The 20,836-nt window shown below is 49.3% G+C and overlaps 1 long non-coding RNA gene across 1 annotated transcript in view; it reads left to right on the top strand.

The window, feature by feature from the left end:
- LOC142827997 (uncharacterized) overlaps nt 1–20,836 on the top strand; it is a 222,580-nt gene that overhangs the window by 32,571 nt on the left and 169,173 nt on the right. The window contains exon 2 of the long non-coding RNA XR_012902861.1: nt 16,957–17,639. This is a non-coding gene — a long non-coding RNA (uncharacterized LOC142827997). The remainder of the gene's footprint in view (nt 1–16,956; nt 17,640–20,836) is intronic.

Raw genomic sequence — 20,836 nt, 5'->3', positions numbered from 1 at the left:
ATGTGCATGGCCCTGTTCTCTCTTCTTATTGAAAGGGATGGGCAATTCTGCTAATCCTCAGGTTGTACCTTCCGATAAAGCAGAAGGTCAGTCTGGACTCTGTGAAACTCTGCCAGGAATTCATGCATTCAGGCTGCTGCTCTGCCACTCAACCCAGGGCTGCAGAACCTGTGACCCCATACCCACTGGCCATCAAGCCAGTATCAGATGGGCCCAAAGAAGGACTCAGATGAGATCAAACTCAAGTTCCATGCACTCTCAGGCAGGATTTAAACCTAAAGTGGGTTGGGCCTGGTCAGAGCTTGGAGGAGAGGCTCCCATTCCAGATGCAGATGCTGCAGGAAGAAATGAGGGTGATACATTAGAGGGCGCTCTTCACCATGGTGTTAGGGAACTCCTGCTAGCTGGAGAGACCTTATATCAGCTAAGATGCAAAACCTGACTTTGAGTGGCGTTAAAGATCCTGTAGCACTTTGTGCAATATATGCTGGGTTAATGCAGGCACCCTGGCAAAATTCTAGCCACTTCAGTTTCTCCTGTGCAAGGGATTCTTCACTTTTGGCCCTGTGATGCTGCTCTGTGCTGTTAAACAGCTCCCACTCCAGAGCTGACTGCATTTCAGCACGGCTTGAGGAAATCACAGTACAGTATACAATTTGTCGTGTGAACTTTTTTGAGAGTGTTGGAACCTTTGGATGGCAACAGCTAAAGCTAGAAAAAGTCCTAGGAGGTCCTGCAAGAGCGTGCAGATGGAAAGTCTTGTCCAAATGCAATAGCTGGTGGGTGGGAAGTTTCAGGTATTTGATAGCTGGTAACGATTTTGCTGCCTGTTGGCTGGAGGCCTGGGAGTAGAAGCTCTGCTACCATGAGTAACTGAGAAACAAATGAGATTTTTACAAGCATAAATTCTGTCAGTACCAAACCTGCTGTCACTGCCTCTCTCTTCTGGTGGCATCTTACACAGTGCCCCATGATCTGCCACATACAGCTGTAGCACCGAGCCAAGGAACTAACCTGCTCTTATTCCTGCAGGGTGACCATCAGCCCCAGGAACAGAACCCTCAACAGGCTTTCTGGCCCCTTTAATTCTGCGTATGCCCCTTGGGTGTGTGCAGGCTCCTTGAATCTCACCCTCCAGCATTTCAGCGCCTTGGGTTTGGTCAGCCAAGTGACTACGTGCCCATGGCCCAGTGTGTGAAACTGCTGGAACGTTCCTGTGCAATCTGTATCACCTGAGTGCCCTTTGCCGTTCTGCTACTGAGCAGTGTCTCCTAGCTCCTGTTCAGCTTGTCAGAGAAGCTGCAAGGTGCTTCTCCAAACCTCCTCACTCACAGAGATCGGGCTGGACCTGGAAGCCTCAAGAGAAAAGCATCTCCCATGAAATTCTGGGGGCAGGGTCTGATTTCAGCCGACTCAGGAAGTACAGCCCATAGATATATAATACGGTATGATACATTCTTAACAGAGCTCCATGGTCTTTCTTCTAAAAGCCCAGAAATCTTTGGCCTGGAGTTTGAGGTGAAGGTGGGAGATTGAGTGTGAAATTGGGGCCCGGGGCGGTGGGGGAGGGAGGGGCAGATTTGGAGGTTGGGTTTAAAATGGGGGGTAAAGGTTTTTTTGGAGGAGGACTGAATTTTGTTTTTTTTTTACTTTAAGGCTACGTCTACACTGGCGGCTTCTTGCACAAGAAGCCCTGTTTTACAACACTATACTATAAATTTACTTGTGCAAGAACATGTGTTCAGTGTAGACAGCAGACAAGTTTTTGCACAAGAACGGCTGTTCTTGCGCAAGAAGCTGCCAGTGTAGACATAGCCTGTCTCTTTTGCCCATCCTTAATTAGCAATGAAAAATGTGAGAGCCAGGGCCCTTGCAGAAAGGCAGCCTGGCCTAGATTATAGGGTACCTAGATTTGAGGGGTGTCTCAAAGCTTCATTCACACTGCAAGGTTCTCAGAGCCTGTGAATGGCTGAGATGAATTGAACACAAGTGGCAACAGCATGGTTTGTTCAGGAGAGGCTCCGTAAGGTCAATGTGGGAGGCGTGTGTCCTTGATTGAAAGGTCATGATTTCTTTTCCTTAAGCCACAGAGACGTAGGTTAGCTGGTGGCTGGAGCAACAGCTCAACAGAACTTCGGCCAACCCCAGATTAAAATGTGACCAGACTGCTTGGAAAAGAATGGGCACGTGGATCCCACACTGAGCCACCACAGGGCCTGTGGTGTGAACCCAGAGGCGCTGGGCCATGAGCTGTCTGAGAGGGCTAACGTGCTGGAAGGCACATGCTGCTCTTGTGTTTTCTAAGCACCAAGCCGTGGGAGCCAGGTGCAGCCCCCGTGAAGGGAGGGCCGGGGCTACACAGTTACCATCCTCTGTTTTATTCCTTACCAGTTGATCTGGACTGTATTCAGAGCCCTCAGCTGACGTTTGCTCTGCCTGCCAGCAGAGCCGTGCGTGTCACTCAGCACTGGCACATGCTGGCTCTCACGCTGCTAGCTGCACGTATATGCCCTACAGCCCAGAAGGGCCTGGCAGCCGTCCGCGGCCCAGCGTTTGCAGCCGTTTCTCCCACTCTTGTCTGGCTGCCAATCCGCGTGCAGTTTGGGTCTTTTCCCAATTTCACGAGCAGCACAAGGCGAGAGGGAGGGAGGATGCGAGGGAGAAAGAATCACCTGTCTGTCTTGGCCATCGCCACTCTGGAATTGCCTCCACAGGGCCACTTCCTTGCGGTCTGGATCTTTGTTTTAGTGTATAGAAAGGGAAGAAGATGGGATCTACATTCCCACCACGTGCAAGGTCCTAGTGCGGAAGCAGCAATAACTGACTGATTGAAAACTCCTCCCTTGGGAAAGGCAGCTGTGGCTTTCAATGCCAGCCTGGATCCCAAGCCCACTGCAGCCTGCCCTCCTCCACTGTAGAATACCCTATTGCACAACTCCAAGGATGGCTCCCATAAAAATTATCCCAAGACACGCAAAATACCCCATTCCATTCCCCCAGCTTCCTCATTGTAATGCCTTGGGACCCTGCAGAAGCTGGAGCTGGTTGCAGCCAGCTCATTGAGTAGATCTGCATGTTGGAAGCACTTTCTCCTGTGCGTGGGAGCCAGACTATCTCCCTGGGACAAGGCATCTGCTCTGCACTGGCCTTTTAAGGGCAAAACTCCAGCCCTAAGTGAAGGCTGAGAGCGAAGCCCCAGCTGAGGCAGTTGTGGCTAATTAGGGCCCAGCTGGGGCCTATATCAAGAAGGGCTCCTGGAGGTAGAGGGGAGACTTGCTCTTACCCTGGTTGAAAAACAGGAGGGACCTGGCTGCCTAGGAAGTGGGAGGCTTCCTGGAGGTAGGGCAGTGCTGGGGAAAGAAGGAAGAGCTGGGGAGATCTGGCCTGGCTTCACTCCCAGGCTGCAGGGCCTGAGGGTACTAGGGCTGCAGGGAGGCAGCCAGGACAGGCAAAGGCAGTAGTGGGTCCATGCCCCTTTGCCAATGCTGAGTGGCCATTTCAGATGGCAGTTTGCCCCAAGGCAGGGGCTAGATGAAGACTGGCAGTAGGTTGTTGAAGCAAGGAGGCTAGAGGGGAGCTGGGTGTTCTCTGGGAGGGGAGGACCCTGGAGTGCAGAGACTGATAATATCCCCCCCCCCCCCTGGAAGGGGGATGAGAGACAGTGGGGTGGGAACGGCGTGGTCTGGGAGCGATGCTGGTCTGGAGGAAGTGGGTGGAGAGAAGACACAGGGAGACACCAGCCAGAGGGAGGCGCCTTGTGGGCATGTGAACTAATTCCCAGTGCTACCGGAAGGAGGTGTTGTGGCCGTGAGTCTGCCCCGTGACACTCCCTAGAAGCTTCCAGGTGGAATTTAAGGTGTTGGCTTTAACCTATTGAATGCTCAATGATTTGGGTTCCACTTCCCCAAGAGAGCGCCTCTCTCTCCAGGATGCATCACACTGATCAAGATCAGCAGAAGCATTCCTCTTATAAAGCGGAAGAGGAGGCAGCCAGGGTATTCTCCCAGAGGGCTCTGGAGCACATGTCCCCCATGGTTTGCCAGGGCTCCGATTTGTAAGCCTTCCAACCAGGGAGCTTTTTCCTTACAGACCGGCCAGAGGCTGTAGGGTTTGGTGATGCTTGAGGCACCATGTCTTTTAATAAATAGCACTGCCCCTTTTGCAGTTCTGGAGCCTGGCTACCTGGACCCCAGTGATGTGCTGTGAGTGGTGCTGTCTGCATCACACCTACCTCTGTCTGTCTGCATTTGCCCCTCCTTCCAAGAGGAGGTGTGTTTGTGTCACTTCAGACACGTGGGCTATGCCTAGCACGGAGTCCCTAGTCCTGTCTCCTCTCTTTCTACCTCCAGTGCACTGGTTCGAGCTCCCCGGAAGCTTGCACGGGCAGTGGCTTGTTCCTGGCATTCTTCCCCGGCAGAATGTTTGTCTGCTGCATCTTAGTCTTTTAGGGAACTGGGGTGGATTGTAGCCCTTTCCCCACAACCCTTTTTGTGCACTAGGAGTAAAAGTGCCAAGAGCTACCATAAGGCCAATGCCAGGACTTAAAAGAGATGTACATGGGGAATAAGTGTGGGCATGTGTGCACTGAAAACATTTCCCCCCCCCTTGGCTCCCAAAATGGTGGGGGCTGGATCATGGCTGTTTGTACCCCAAATGCAAACACCTCTCCTGTTTCTCCCCTGGCCTTATGCTTTGGATCCTTCCCCCAGGAGCTTTCCTATCATGTTCTTCATCATTTAACTATAGCTTTCTGGCAGGCCTGATCCTCTCTCTGGCGTGCTCTCTCTCTCTCTGGTAGACTGCACCCATTGGTATTGAAATCATGGCTAGAAGAGTCACTACACCAAATTACGCTTACATCCCATAGTTAGGAGTGCATCTTGCTTGTCTCCATTATCTTTGCATGTGCCTAGAGAATAATTCTTTTGCTTCTGAAAGCTCTGTCCTCTGTTATGTTTTGCTGGCAGGAAGTGCATTCCAGCCTCTTGCCTAGCTTGAAGTCCATTGTCCTGGGGTGACAGCTAGCTGAGCACCCCTCTGTGGCCAGGGTAGTTTAGCAGGCACCTGTTAGCTCCCTTGTGTGGGCCTTGTAAGCACTCCTCACAGCCCCCCTAGCCCCTACCCAGTTCAGCTAGTTGTCTTAGCTCTTTATCATCAAATATCCAAATTAAACTCAGTGGCTGTCTCTACACTGGCGTGATCTTGCGCCAAAGCGGTTGCTCTTGCACAAAAACTTGCTGCCTGTCTACACTGGCCGTGTGTTCTTGTGCCAGTAAACTGATGTTCTAATGTATGAAATCAGGGCTTCTTGAGCAAGAACTATGATGCTCCTGCTCAGGAATAAGCCCTCTTGTGTAACTGTCCTTGCGGAAGAGGCCAGTGTAGACAGGCAACATGAATTTCTTGCGCAAGAAAGCACTGTGGTTAAAATGGCCATCGGAGTTTTCTTGCTCAAGAGAGCATCTACACTGGCATGGATGCTCTTGCGCAAAAGCACATGGCAGTGTAGACGCTCTCTTTTGGAAGAGTTTTTGCACAAGAATTCTTCCACAAAAGAGTTCTTGCGCAAGAAGCTGCCAGTGTAGACGTAGCCACTAGTCTCCAGCATAAAGCACATAATCATCATTCAACAGTTTATACTTAGTTCCGGTTCTTCTGCTACATCCAGAGCTCTTCCTCTGTCAGTCTGCTCCAGCTGAATCCATGAATCCCAGCCCTTTCTGGAGGAACTCAGCCCTTGGCTTCCTTCAACTTCAGTGTCTCCTCTGTTGAGGGAAAAGACAGTCTTTATGCTCTCCTCTCCTACAAAGCTCCTCCAAATGGGCTGGAAGAGAGGGAAGCCCAGTCCCACTGTAGGCTTCAGGACTCGTAATCCTAGGTTCTTAAAAAAAAAAAAAAACTTAGGAGCTGGACTTGGGGGCAAGCCTAATTCCTTGGGATTGCTTCCTCTCTTCTGCTACCAGGCCATTGCTGTGTTTTTATGCAATTCAGTTCCTGCAACAAGGTCTTCTGCCCCCTCTTGAGTCTCAAGGGGTTGATACACCCCATTACAGCCACCTCATGGGTCCTGCCAGTTTTGAAGCTAGGAGGCTGGCTCTTTTTTTTTGTTTTTTGTTTTGCTTGAATGGAGACGAAGTTCATGCAATCTCCTCTAAGAATAAGAGGCATATTTGTGCTGTCTGAACTCAAAGTTCTCTGCACCCTTCAGTGAATCCACCAGTTGTTCTCCAGTACCAACCTTCTCCTATGGTCTCTCATGTAGGACCTTAAAAGAGATTCTTCTGTAGCAGCTAATCCTTCATTTCTCTTCTCAGGGTCCTTGAGGTCATGCCTAGAAACAGTGAATCTTGCTGCAGAGGTATCATTTGTTCCCACTTGCTCAAAACCAGGAGACCCCCAGCGTTCCTCAAGTCACCTTGCCACATAATGGGGATTCCCTTTGTGCTGGACCCATCAAGGCAGCGTGTATAATCTTATTTTTCTTATGTGTCATGGGCTTCGTCAACCAGGCACCTGGCAATGGAGTCATTACGGAGGACTGCTTGCCCTTTCTGTGTCTCTGGCTTTTTTAGGTTAATGGCTGGCCCATTGACCTCCCTTCTGAATTTGATTCGCTGTCTTGCCAATGACTGGTTTCCTGTTACTGGTATTGCAACTAAATGGCCGCCTATACATTTCCCTTGTACTCATCGACTCCACATCCCTCCATCTGCCTCTGTTTCCTGCCACTGTTTCCCACCTTTGTTGCTTTTGTCTTTTATTGGATCTGACTTCCTTTGAGTCTCAGTGTCTCCAGGGCCAAGCAAATCTTTCCATCTTTTCCTTCAGCTCAGACTTCATCCCCCAAGTACCCAACATGGTCTTCATTCCTGAAGAGGAATGTTCCATGTTCTCCTGGATGAAGTGCCTTGAGCTGCTCAATAGCTGTGTGGAAAGGTGGCTCTTGCTTCTAATGCAGCGATTCTCAAATTGTGGGTTGGGACCCCATTTTAGTGGGGACACTACAGGGCTGGCGTTAGACTCTCTCTAGCCCAGGGGTGAAGCCAAAGCCTTACTGCCTGGGCCCAAAACCAAAGCCCTATGGATTCATCCTGGGTGGTGGTCAGGTTATAGTTCCCAGGTGGGGCGGAAGCCTCTGGGTTTCAGCTCCCCACCCCACCTCCTGGCACAGTTGAGTTTGGGTAGGCTCAGGCTTCGATCTCCCCTCTTGGAGTCAGAGTAATTTTTGGGTCAGAAGGGAGTGGCGCTGCAATGAAACGTGAGAAGCCCTGTTCTAGAGCTTTGTTGCTCATTGGTTCCTGTAAGGATGGAGGTCTCTTCTCCACTGCCCCCTTCCTGCTCTCAGAAAGTTTGCCATTTCTGAACTCCCTTTCCATCAACCCTCTACCTGCCAGGCTCCTCAGAAACATACCTGAATTCCTTGTCACAATGCCCTTGTGTGGTAGGGATATAGGCAGTTCCTAAGTTTTCACAGAGAGGGACTGGAGAGTCACAGCCACTATGGGAATTGCTCAATGTCCCAGTGGAGGATAGATCTTCCCAGTCCTATGCTTTAACCACAAGATACTCCCCCCCCTCCCCCGCCCCGGTCAGGATGGGCATCTCCAGCACTGAAGGCCCCAGCAGGAGAAAGTGGGGGAGAAATTCTGTAGGCACAGAAATAGCTGGGCTGTCCATGGTGATGGGAAAGGGCAACCAAAGAGTTTGCTGTTGGGATTAGTGATGAGACGGTGCCTGGGTTTGTTCCCAAAGCATGCGTCTCTGCGTGTGGGCAAATATTCAGAAATAGTACTGTGGAAAGTCTGCATCAGAGACTTGGGGAAAATGGATCATGCAAGGGAGAAAAGGAGACAGGCCAGTGCTAGCGCGTCTCTGCAGAGAGCTGCAACATCAATCCCAAAATAGTCCGCTGCCCCCCGTGCCAAGAGCAGCAAACCTTTGATAAACAGTTTAAAAATAACCGTGGTGGGAAAGATGTCCCATTTCCCTCCCTGGGATTCTTATTTGTGTTGGAGGCAGTGTTTGCCGTCCAGTGACTGTGCCAGCATCCCAACCTATCGCTCATGTGACTCTCTTGGTCTCCAGGGAGGGAGAAAGATGCTTGCTAATTTTGCAGCTCAACAAGGCAAGCGTTTGGATGGGCAGGCGCAGAGCTGGGGAGCGAGCCAGGTGGGGCACAAGACGTCATTTAGCTCTGTGGCTTCACACCCATGGGGGCACAAGGGCACTGTTTGTGCAGGGACAGCGCGGGCTGGCCTCCTGCAGGGAACAGTAGCCAGGCCATAGAAAACTGGCACGTCCTATAGAGCCACAAAGTTCTCTCTACTAGGGGGCAGTCAGTTCTGGGAGGCAGTGTGGGTCAGTGTGCCGGGCCCTGGGCTGGGAGCCAAGAGAACTAGCTTCCAGTTCTGGTTCTGCTACTGACCTGCCATGAGTCAGCATCCCGATCTGTAAAATGAGGATGAGACTGATACCCGTCCCTCCATTTGTGAAGTGCTTTGGGATCTAAATAGAAAAGCTGAGATCCCCTGACCCTCTAGTTTATTAGTATATTGCTAAGTGAAAGTGTGTTTGTGTGTGGGGAGGGGGGCACAGATCTGAACCATGGCATTTTCTGAGTGGGTTTCATAGGTATACTCTCACATCCAGCATTGAGAGAGAGACACTCCCTGAGCTCCCTCTAGCAGCTGTGCTCATCTGCCCGGTGTCCCACGGCCCTGGCACAGTGGTTCTCAGGCGTGCCAGACTATGGCCTCCTTCCAGGAAGCTGGTTTGTCTTGCATTTCGTCTCCCTTCCAAAGGACTTGCTTACAGAATCAGACAGAAAACCACCGAAGTGCCCCAGCACACTGGTACCGAAGAGGGGCTTGCTTTCCCATTTGTACCACATCATTCTAAAATAAATGGACTGGACTAGCTATTGTATTTACATTTCGGTACGTCATAACTAGAGCAGTATAAACAAATCATTCTTTGTAGGAAATGTTAGTTTGTACTGTTTTTGCTTGTGATTTTTCGATAGCCTGCTGTAAAACTAGGGAAATACCTAGAGCAGTTGAGTACCCTCAAAGACCTCCATGTACTTCCCAGGGTACGTGTGACCCTGGTTGACAACCACTGCCCTGGCACATGCATGCCCCTTGATGGTAAGGACAGACGCACTGTGCTGCTCACTAGCCGGACCTATCATGCCAAGCCACCCAAGGGAGCTAGAAGATAACTCACGCCCAGCAAGGGGATGGGGTGAGATGGAGGAGGCTCTTCTGTGAGCACAGTCGCTCCAACGCAGCCATCTTTGGAGAGCTTCTGCCAGGTGCAGAAACCAGGAAGGGCAATTAGGGAGGAAGTGAAGAAGGTATCCTCTTTAATGGTCACCAAGCCAGTCCTCGACCAGCTGGCAGTGCTCCATGCTGCTTGAGGCTATTAGAATTTTTCTCTCTCTTATTGGAAGAGACTTTTCAGAGTTGTCTCCTCAGAGCACAGGGATGAGACCTTCCTCGATGTGTTCAGTGACAGCTTCTCTGTGGCTGAGGGTATAATACTATTCAGCATCTCTCCAGTGCCTCCCACCGCTATTCATTATTTCTAATACGCTTTCCTTGTGTTACTGTAGCACTAAGCTACCCATCTAGACTCAGGCTCCACAAGCCTAGGGAGCTGCAGAGACTTGCCTTTTGACTTCTTTGATGGAGGAGTCGACACATGAAATAGAGAGGAAAAGGCCTCTCATGCAGGTCACTGTCACTAGAGATGGGGAAACTGAGGCACACATGCAGAGTAAAGTATCAGAGGTGTAGCCGTGTTAGTCTGAATCTGTAAAAGCAACGAGGAGTCCTGTGGCACCTTATAGACTAACTGAAGTGTAGGAGCATAAGCTTTCGTGGGCAAAGACCCACTTCGTCAGATGCATGCCACATGCATCTGACAAAGTGGGTCTTTGCCCACGAAAGCTTATGCTCCTACACTTCAGTTAGTCTATAAGGTGCCACAGGACTCCTCGTCGCTTATGCAGAGTAAGGAGCTAGCTCATGGGTTCATTGGGCTATGTAGCAGTCACAACTCTTTCTCCAAGGTCCACACACTTAATAGCTAGACATGGATGATTCTGATACTCTCCTTCTCCCTCTACCTAGGGCCTATGAGGGTATAGATTGGCCTAGCAAAGCACTTCATTTGAAGACTAGATTCTTGTTTGCTGCCCTTGGCCTGTATTTCACACGGCCCCTTCCTGTGCTGCCCTCCGTCCCCAGCAGGCGCAATGGGGAATCACAGACCTATAGACACTGAAGACAGAGCAGCCCCATTAGGTCCCATCTACTCCCCCCTCCTGGGGGCCAGGCGAGGCTGGCTCTTGCTAGTCTGTTCTTTGCACCATTCAGGTTTAAATCCCTAAGCTATTGGCTTCCCACCATTTCATGGCTCTCATTCCACAAAACATTTCCAGATATTTAGCCAGCATTTCTCCTATTCATGTCATCCCTGACTCCTAGTTCTACCCCTGGCCTGGCCTAGATAAAGTCTTCTCCTTCCATGGCAACCACACCTGCCAGCCCTCTCCCTTTGCTACTTCCTTCTCCCCTCTCCATGCCCACCTCATTCTGACTGCCTCCCCTCAGCCGGGGAGGCCAGGGGAGAAGAGGAAGGTGGAGAAACTGGAGAGTCTACCACTTGCCCAGGCCGGTGGAGCAGGAAGAGGGTGGATGGGAACACGCTGCCTTTGAAGGGTTTGGGAAGTGACTGCATCCGGAGAGCTCCTATTGACAAGCCCTCACGCTGTTTGTGGAGCAGCGTTGAGGTGTGACATCAATCAAGTCGGATGCCAATTGCCGCTGAGTTTGGGAGATCTCTTCAGGGTGGTAAACTCCCACAAACTTTTGCAAAACAATTGCCTCTTTTCAAACTTTCCTCTGGGCTGACAGAAGGACCTGCTACCCCCCTTTTCTCATCAGATACCTCTGCTGCTCATGCACTTTCCCAGCTACCTATGTCTGCTCACCAATGCTGCCACCTGCAGTGTCCCACAGAGTACTGCCCAGGGACCTGTGGGGCTTCCCTGGGACGCGTACCAGGAAAAGGAGCATTTCTCCACGAGTTTGCCATCTGAGAGGGCCACATGCACAGCACAAAGGGAAGCAGCTGGTTTTACTCTGAGTTCACATCTGGTGTCCCTTCAACTTCTTTGGGCTGCATTGACCCCTGCCTGAACCCATGCAAGTCTGTCTGTCGCCTCAGCCTGGCGCAAAAACATCACATCCCTTGGGGCCCAGAGGGATGGGTCTAGCTAAATAAGGAAAAATAGCCGTAATGTTTTACCCTAATGCTATACTATTTCTACACATTCCCACTGGAAGAACTTGGCAATCTGAGCACTAGTTTCTTTACATTTTACTCGCCTTGAACAACTGAAACAGATGCATCAGTTTCCTGGCTTGCCTGTCCTGAGATGCCACTGAATTCAGGTTACAAACACTGCAGGGACCAAATGCACCTACAGGTTCTTACCCTGGAATATTTTGCCAGAATGTTTCTGTTGCTGCTAAAGTCTGTAAAACCCCTTTATTTACAAAACCTAAATGTTGCCATAAAGAATTTGACAACTCAAAGCTTTTGCCAGCATGACTGATGTTTCTGTGCAGGAAGATGTTCTTGGAAAAGCTCCTAGAAGCTCAGAAATGGGTCACTAAGAGCTCAAAGAATAAACCTAACCCAGCGCCGAGATGGGCTCTTTCCAGCTTCATTAATCTCTTCACAGCAAATGATGGAATCCCAGGGCCAGGAGGAGAGAATGAATGCCACCATGTGGCAGCAAAATCCCAAATGTGGAGCTCATGCACACTGATGGAGAACTTCAAGGATGCCTGGCATAGTGCCCAGGGCAAAGGCTAAACTAAAGTCCATTCTAATATATCATTCACTGAACATGCAGAAACTTCACAGAGAACTATGCCCTGATGTTAACCTGATAACTATCTGTAATATTAGCACTGTATGCCCGTCACCACACACAACTCTCGATCAATCATCTGATCTGTCGAGGCAATATTTATCCTATGAGTTTACAACCATGGAATTTGCCACACAAACCATTATTTGCCACAGAATTACACTCCACAACCCAGTATCTCATTACACAAAGTTACAGTATGGGGAATTAAAAACAAGCAAATTCAAAAAATAGCAGGAGTTCTGGAAGGGCTAGAAAACCCCTGGCTTCAAGGCATAAGATAGCTTCTAACTAACGAGAGTTGGAAAAAGACTTTCTTGGCGAGCAGATTACTCCATAACTGCCTGCTGTGGTGTTACAAGCAGTTGTTGTTGGACACGGTGGGAGACAGGATGCTAGACTAGATGGGCCCCATGGCCGATCCAGTCTGGCCATCCCTCTCATCCTGTGATCCAAGTTTTCATTGTTAAAAAGTGCCTAGCCCTCACGGTTATGAAGAAAACCGTAAATGTGTGAAACTGATATTAACAAATGCAGCCAGATCTTTTTGAATCTGCAGAATGCCTGAAACCAGCGTGGCAAGAGGGGTGTACTGTCCTCATTCACCTCAATATGATGTTAACTCTGAAGCCTTGTGATAATGCAAATGTCAGATTTGTTAACTATTTCTACTCTGGTAATTGTAGCAGAATCTGTCAGCTGATGTGGTTTTATCCCACAATCACTAACTGACTCCCAAACCAACCTCACATGCTCCAACTCACCCTATCAGCTGCCCAAACTCCCACATTTCCCCAACGACCCCTTTGAAGCAGTTGTGCTATCAATACAAAAATCAGTGGCATATTGAAAACTGCCAATGTGGGAACTTAACTACATTGAATTGAATATCAAAAAGCACACTATAGGGGCCACTGTCCTGAACAGATTATTTATTTGCCTATGGGATTTCCATAAATGTTTTTGTCTTAAGATGTAAGTGAAAATGCTGTTGCAGAATTTGCACTCTGTTGCACTAGCATGCTGCAGAATCGAACTCAGCTTGCGACCTTGCTGTCCTTCTGACTATCAAGGGGATGATCAGGGCTCCTATCTGGCCTTAAACTCAATGGCTATGTCTAGACTGGCATGATTTTCCGCAAATGCTTTTAACGGAAAAGTTTTTCCGTTAAAAGCATTTGCGGAAAAGAGCGTCTAGATTGGCACGGACGCTTTTCCGCAAAAGCACGTTTTGCAGAAAAGCGTCCGTGCCAATTTAGACGCGGTTTTGCGCAAGAAAGCCCCGATCATCATTTTCGCAATCGGGGCTTTTTTGCGCAAAACAATACTGCGTTGTCTACACTGGCCCTCTTGCGCAAAAGCATTTGCGCAAGAGGGCTTTTGCCTGAACGGGAGCAGCATAGTATTTCCTCAAGAACACTGACAATCTTACATGAGATCATCAGTGTTATTGCGGAAATTCAAGCGGCCAGTGTAGACAGCTGGCAAGGTTTTCCAGCCCTTGACTATTGGATTTAAAAACTCTTGGTTAACAGACATACTGGGCCATCCACCCTTGGAGTATCATCTTCACTGAGGTGAATGGAATGACACCAGGGATTCATTCGGCCCATCATCTTTAGAAGACAGGATGGGTCCCGAGAGAATCTACATTGACTTCATTGGCACTGTGCTGATTTATGCCATCTGGGAAGCCAGTCCATTATCCTGAGATGAGAAAAGCAGGCCCATCCTGGCAACTACGGGATAAACTCATGCCCGTATGATAAGTGCCTTATGGATCAGAATAACTGCCCCAGACTGTCTCCAAACGGAGGCCATGTGGGAGACACTACCATAGTGCCTCAGAGAGCAAGGTGGCAGCGCAAAGTCATGTCGAATGAAGCAGGATTGATCAGTGGAAAGTGAGCCCACCTGGGGTGGGAAGGAGACAGAGGCTACATCTAGACTGCAGACTTCTTTCAGAAGAAGCTTTTCCGGAAGAGATTTTTCTGAAAAAACTTCTTCCGAAAAAGAGCATCATAGTGCCAAAGCACATGGAAAAAGCAAGCTGCTTTTTTGAAAGATAATGTCCACACTGAATGGACGCTATCTCACATTTAAACTGTGATTACTATGGACAGAGTGGCCACCAGGGCACCTGTGCTTTTTCCTCTTCTTCCAAAAGAATTCCCTCTTCCCTGTCCACACACACCTTTTTCCGAAAGAGCTCTTTTGGGAAAAACCTTCTTCTTCATAGAAAGAGGATTACCAATAGTGGAAAAACTCCTCTGTTCTTTCGATTCTTTTGAAAGAACGTGATTGTAGTGTGAACATAATTGAAGTATTTTTCAGAAAAATGGCTGTTTTTTCGAGAAAAACTCTGTAGTGTAGACATACCTGGAAGGGCAAAGTCCCAGTAGGAGAGAAAGGGTTTGGGGCAAGGGGATGCCAGGCAGAGCTGAGAGTGCTTGTGTAGCAAAAAAGAGTTCTACGTCAATGTAAGTCCCTAAAGGAGAAGCAGAGCATGATCTTCACCGGGAGCACTCAAGGCTGGCATGGGAAGTGAATATTAAAGAGCAGCTCCAGCTGCTGTCCCATGATTTCTAAGGTATCCGCTGTTGCCAGGCCTCATACCACATTTCCCTCCAGCCGCTTGGGCATGGAGCTTATCCCCATGGCTCAGGGTCAGTGCGGACAGCAGCCTCAGCCAGCTGAAACCAGAACAGCAGCACCACTGACTCAGACCCCCCCACCTCTCCGGCTGGGAGCCCAGGGGAGCGTCTCAGAAATGGAGAGTGACTGCCGTGCACATTCCTCCTGTGGTTGCCCCAGCCAAGCTGTGGCTCTGTTTGGAATGGCGCAGGGCCGGCTGTAAGTGGCGCTCGGAGGCCGAGCAGTGTCCATGTCTGTAGCCACACACAGCTTAGGGGATGAGTCATGTGGCTGAGGGTTTCTGTTGTTTTGTTAAAGACATTTCTGCAAAATTACTAACCAGTTAATTGCTAATGTCGCCAGTGCAACATGAACCTAATTCCCCTGCCCCAGACCAGATGTTGCCTCAGAGCTGGACAGGGGAATAGTGTCATGTTTGCAAGGGAGGCAGCTGCACCCAGGTTGATTGGTAGCTCCAGGCTGCTCTGTGAGTGAAGGAGAGCTGTTGGATCACAGCATTGCTTCTATCTGGGCCTCACTGAGCCAGTCACTGTGCAAACCCGGAGTATCCCAGCCCCTATCTTGGAGGGTATGCAGTCTAGTTCAGTGGTTTTCAAACTTAGGGTCATGACCCAGTACTGGGTCATGGAATGCTAAGCACTGGATCTCCTTGTTGCAGGGTGATCAGGTGACCAGTGGGGGTGCTAAGTAGTGTTCCTGCTAAGATTTTTCCATCCATGAACGAAGTAAGTTTTGTCTTGTGTGCCAGAATGTTCATGTGCACTTGTTCGGATATGTGCCACCGTGACACCCAAGTTAACAACAAATATCATATAAATAAAATGCTATGGCAGAAAGAATATTAAGAGTCATGAAAATGAAGATCCAGTGCATAAAAAAATAATGCCCGAAATATTCCAGGTATGTGCCACACTAGACAGATAACCATTCCTCCTTGTAAAACCAAGCTTCAAACTGTCAGACAAGCTCTGAACCTTCTTTCTACTGCCCCTGTGTCAATCAAGCCCTTCATACTGATCGTAGGAAGAAAATCAGGGTGAGAACCTACAGCCTCTTTTTGCCTGATTCAGATGAAGAGATTCTGTCAGAGTTTGGTAACACAGGCAGAGGCTTTTATAGAAACAAAATGCATATCAAATGTGTCTGCAGAAAGACCTCTTTATCAAGATAAAATCCTGATGAAAAATGCCACTTAATCTTTCTTTTCTAGCAGGCAGGTCTAAAAGAACCCAAGTCAAGAATGTAAATCTATATTTAATGATGGCATTTAAAGTATCACACATTATCTTTGGAGGTCTAGTCTCATACTCTGCACAACTGTTAGCACAGTAGGATCCATCTCGTCTCCCAGTTCTCTCTCTCACCCTCTTCCCCCCAAATTCAGACCATTGTATCAAGGAAATAAGCATTGCAGCTCCCAGCATGGTGATATGTTTTTTCAGTGCTATCAGTTCAGTTTTCACAAGCATACAAATGGTCGATTGGTTCTTATTTGTATAAACTTGATATAGCAATTTCATAGGTCTGCAGTATGGATAAAATGCATGCTGTATTTTCACACAATTTAAAAAAATACTGGCAAGCCTCAAAGCCCAATAAAATTTTTGCCCTCTTAAAAAGAAAGTATGGCCTGGCTGCTCTCGGAGCAGCCCTGCTTCACCATGTCGGCTGACTGCCCCCCAGAGCAGCTCCCCGCCACATGGCCCTGCCAGACAGGCCGTGTGGCTGCCGCAGAACAGGAACTGGGGCCATGGTGAGGTTGCCCTGGTAGGGAAAGCCTGACCACAGCCTGGCTCCAGCTGTGGCACATCTGGCTGCCATGGAGCAGGAACTTCCCACCACACCACTGACTTTCTGGCAGGAAGGTGAGTGCTGCTGCTCTGCGAAGGAGGTAGGTGGGGTAGAATTTTTTGGTGTGCGGCCGAGCAGGCACACACCTTACAGGGAACTCGGGTGCTCTAGAAGCAGCCGGCAGGGCCAGCTTGTACGTGGGGCAGGATGGAGAGAGCAGACAGAGCTCTGCACAGTGCCCCTGCCCTGAACACTTGCTCCGCACTCCCATCAAATTGCTTCTGGGGCGCAGCATTGTCTGCAGTGCCAGGAGAGGCAGGAAGTCCCTTTTGCCCCAGCCCTGACCCCACCTGAAGCCAGAACTTCCCAAAGCTCCCATCCTCCACCCTGCCCCAGAGCCCACGCTTTAGTCACATTGTTGGGGCGAGGGCATCAACAATTTTCTTCAACTGGGTCATGAGAAAAAGAGACAGACAGAGGCTGCTGGTCTAAAGAGACAGACAGAGGCTGGGATGGGAAACAAGGGAGAGGTCAGTGACTAAAACCCAGGTCTTCTGATTCTGCAGCCCATGGCCCTGACCGCTGGACTGTGATGTCTCTCAGGCTGGATAATGGAGAGGTGAATTGGCCAGATTGCACCGGTACCTGCCCTCCTCCCGGATCTCACTGCACGTGGCTCTCCAACCCATCCCTCACGGCCCTCCACACCTGTATCAAGGGGACAACAAGGTATTCACGCTTGGAAACCTACAGTCAGCCAGGGGAAGCCAACAGCTACATCCTCTGGACGTTTCTTTTGCTGGATCCAGGTTTGCAAGGGTCATTCCCCCCTTCCTTGTCATCTCCCATACACTGCGGGACCCACGGGATGCGGCGAGGAACTTCCTTCTTCAGTTGGCCCAGGCTGGGCTGGCTCCATGAGAGAAGCAGCAGCTCACCCCAAAAGCATCCATGGAACAGTCTGTAGAGTAGGGGTGCTGAGAGCCATTCACTCATACGGCAACCACTGTCTGGCTCTTCAAGCCAGGGGTTTGGCTGCCCTTCTAGCTCCCTTAGTGCCAGCATCCAGGAGGGTTTGCCTTCTCCATTCAACCATTGTTCCAAGACATCCCTTTCCTGAAGGTCCCAGTGAACCCCCAGAGAGGTCTCCCTGCTGCTAATCAACAACACTGGTCCCGCTGCATGCTCAGTCACTTCTGTTCAGGAAAGAATGAAGAGGGCACGTGAGTGAATCCCAAAGGCCAGACAGGTGAGGAAAACGGGCACCTTGGGATGGAAGATAGAGGGGGACAAGTCTGGAGTTTTTACTGCCTTGCCACCAGCCCCAATACTTTCCACACTTCAACAATCAAAGGGCAGCCTGTGTAATTAATACTATTTAGGCCAGGTTAATGACAGAGGGAAATGTCTTTTGTCAGCCTGGCTTTGCCCACTGGCCCTGATTTAGCAACATGAAAGCATTTTTTCTGATTAACTGTTCAGTGAAGGAGATAAAAGAGAAGGCCATGAAATGTTTTCTTTAATGTGATGAATGTAAAGGGACTGTTAGAACCAGGGAAGAGAGAGAGAGAGAATGAAGGACAGAGAAAAAGGAGAGGCCTGGAATAGCAGGGGTGGGCAGCATGGGACTGAGAGGCAGCAAAAGAGCTGTATGGGGAGCCCAGGGCTGGGATAGCGGGGGGCTGCAGGGCAGGGGGAGGGGCACTGGCAGAGCGGTGTGTGGGGAGCCCAGGGCTGGGATAGCAGGGGGCTGCAGGGCAGGGGCACTGGCAGAGCTGTGTGTGGGGAGCCCAGGGCTGGGATAGCAGGGGGCTGCAGGGCAGGGGGAGGGGCACTGGCAGAGCTGTGTGTGGGGAGCCCAGGGCTGGGATAGCAGGGGGCTGCAGGGCAGGGGGAGGGGCACTGGCAGAGCTGTGTGTGGGGAACCCAGGGCTGGGATAGTGGGGGGCTGCAGGGCAGGGGGAGGGGCACTGGCAGAGCTGTGTGTGGGGAGCCCAGGGCTGGGATAGCAGGGGGCTGCAGGGCAGGGGGAGGGGTACTGGCAGAGCTGTGTGGGGAGCCCAGGGCTGGGATAGCAGGGGGCTGCAGGGCAGGGGGAGGGGCACTGGCAGAGCTGTGTATGGGGAGCCCAGGGCTGGGGTAGCGGGGGGGTGCAGGGCAGGGGGAGGGGCACTGGCAGAGCTGTGTATGGGGAGCCCAGGGCTGGGATAGCAGGGGGCTGCAGGGGGAGGGGCACTGGCAGAGCTGTGTGTGGGGAGCCCAGGGCTGGGATAGCGGGGGGCTGCAGGGCAGGGGGAGGGGCACTGGCAGAGCAGTGTGTGGGGAGCCCAGGGCTGGGATAGCGGGGGGCTGCAGGGCAGGGGGAGGGGCACTGGCAGAGCAGTGTGTGGGGAGCCCAGGGCCGGAGGCTGCAGGGCAGGATTAAGATACATAAGCAGAATGGGGATGGGGCAGGAGGACAGCAGTGAAACAATTTGAAAGAGGTCACAAAACAACAAACAGAAGAGAAACAGGGCTGTAATTTTTTGTTTTCAAAAGGCTTTTGATAAAGCCCCTCATGAAAGGCAAAACAGATTACAGAACTTCACATCTCACTCTGGGTTATTAATTAAAAATTAGGTGGGAAAGAGGAAGCAAAGGGAAGGAATAAACAGAATTCTCAGTGCGACAAGAGGTTAACAGTAGGATGTCTAAGGAATCAGTGATGTTCAGATATGCATTAAGGGACACAAGTTAAAAGTTTTATTTAAAACAAAATACACTGTCTTATTTGTGCCCTATATGGGCTCCAACAGACTACTTTAGAATAATTCATCTAGCCTCCATTAGTTTCTAATGTGCTATTTATACTAATTGCTTAGATTTTGTCTCTCTCTCAGGTTGGGCAATGAAAATAGGCTAATCAATTTAACTTTGTGTGGAATCAGTTACTTTCAAGGGGTTGACTACACTGAGAAAGAGACTGGAATAATCAGTGTGTGGACACACTCTTATTCCAGAGTGCTTTACTCCAGTTTAGATTTATCTACCTCTCTACCTTTTTCCAGAATAACTCTATGTAGACACCCATCAAATTTCCCTCTCTGGTTTATATGCATGATCAAACTACATCAATGGTTTGAGACAAAGATGTAATGACACAGGGCAGGAAAGTGTAGATGGTTGAAGCATTCCCACCGAGGTGAAACTGTGTTATTAAGAAAATGTAAATGTATGAATGAAATGAGTCAGTCCTATTCCTTTGACTGGGGAAGCAGGAGTGAACATACAATACCAAATTATTTCCGTTTGAGTACCCCAATGAAGGAAATGATAGAATTCACAATATATATATGCAAAGTAAAGAAATGGAATAAAATTCATGCACAAATTACTCATTCAGAATAAGCTGAAGCCATACAGGTAAACAACCTAGTTGTCCTCTTGAGCGCTCCTTGTAGGACGGTGGTGGAACAATTAAAGACAAATGAAATATTAGCTTGTACTCAATATTATATTGGCCAGCCTATAAGCAGCTAGGCCGTCCTCTCTTGGAACCCTGCTTTTCAGAAATCCTGAAAGAGATCTGAGGCATTAATACAGATGAGAGAATGAGGACTAGTTGCTGTGGAGAAGAAAGGTGACAGTGAGGTATAAAATAATGGTAAATGGGCAAGTGAGGCCCTTTATTTACCCTATCACAACAACATAAAAGAACATTCAGCAAAATTAAAAGGGCAATACGTACAAGTTCTTTAACCTATGGACAAAGTCATAATAAGACCCAATGGCAGGCAGGTAAAGACAGACAAATACTAATTAGAAAGGAAGGCACAAATTGTTAACAGTAAGGACATAAATGATCAAGGGATGTAATGGATTTGCCATCATGCTGAGTCATCACATCAACACTAGGTGCCTTTCTGGAAGACATGCTTTAGTCAAATTAAAGTTATTGGGATCAATACAGGAGTAACTGGAGGAAAATCTGTGACTTGCAGGAGGTCAGACTATGTGATGATATGGTACCTTTTGGCCTTAAAAATCTATAGATGTTAGAATAAATAGAGAAAAGACAATCTAAAAAATGTTGTCTACAATTAACCTGTGCAACTCACTGCCACAGGGTAATAGCCAGGTTGAAATCAGGATTTGATACTAATATGAATGAAAACAGCATGCATAGTTCCATTAGTAACGACGAAAATGATGAGGTCTAACAGTGCTCCAGCTACAGGGCATTAACCGATCATCAACTGTGGGAAGAAGTGTCCCGTATTGCACATGTAGGAGCAATATAAGGAGGGTTAGCACTTTCTCGGAAGCATCAATCTTTGGCTACAGTTAGAGACAGGATGCTGGACTAGCAGGAGCACAACAAGGCATTTTGCCTTAGATGTGTAGCCAGACTTGAGTATTCCAGAGCTGAGAGCATGCCCTAATGCCCATCCATCTACATTCATACCT

Source organism: Pelodiscus sinensis, chromosome 3 (genome assembly GCF_049634645.1).
Source record: "Pelodiscus sinensis isolate JC-2024 chromosome 3, ASM4963464v1, whole genome shotgun sequence".
Taxonomy (NCBI): Eukaryota; Metazoa; Chordata; order Testudines; family Trionychidae; genus Pelodiscus; species Pelodiscus sinensis.
This window is presented reverse-complemented; position numbering and strand designations above follow the sequence as displayed.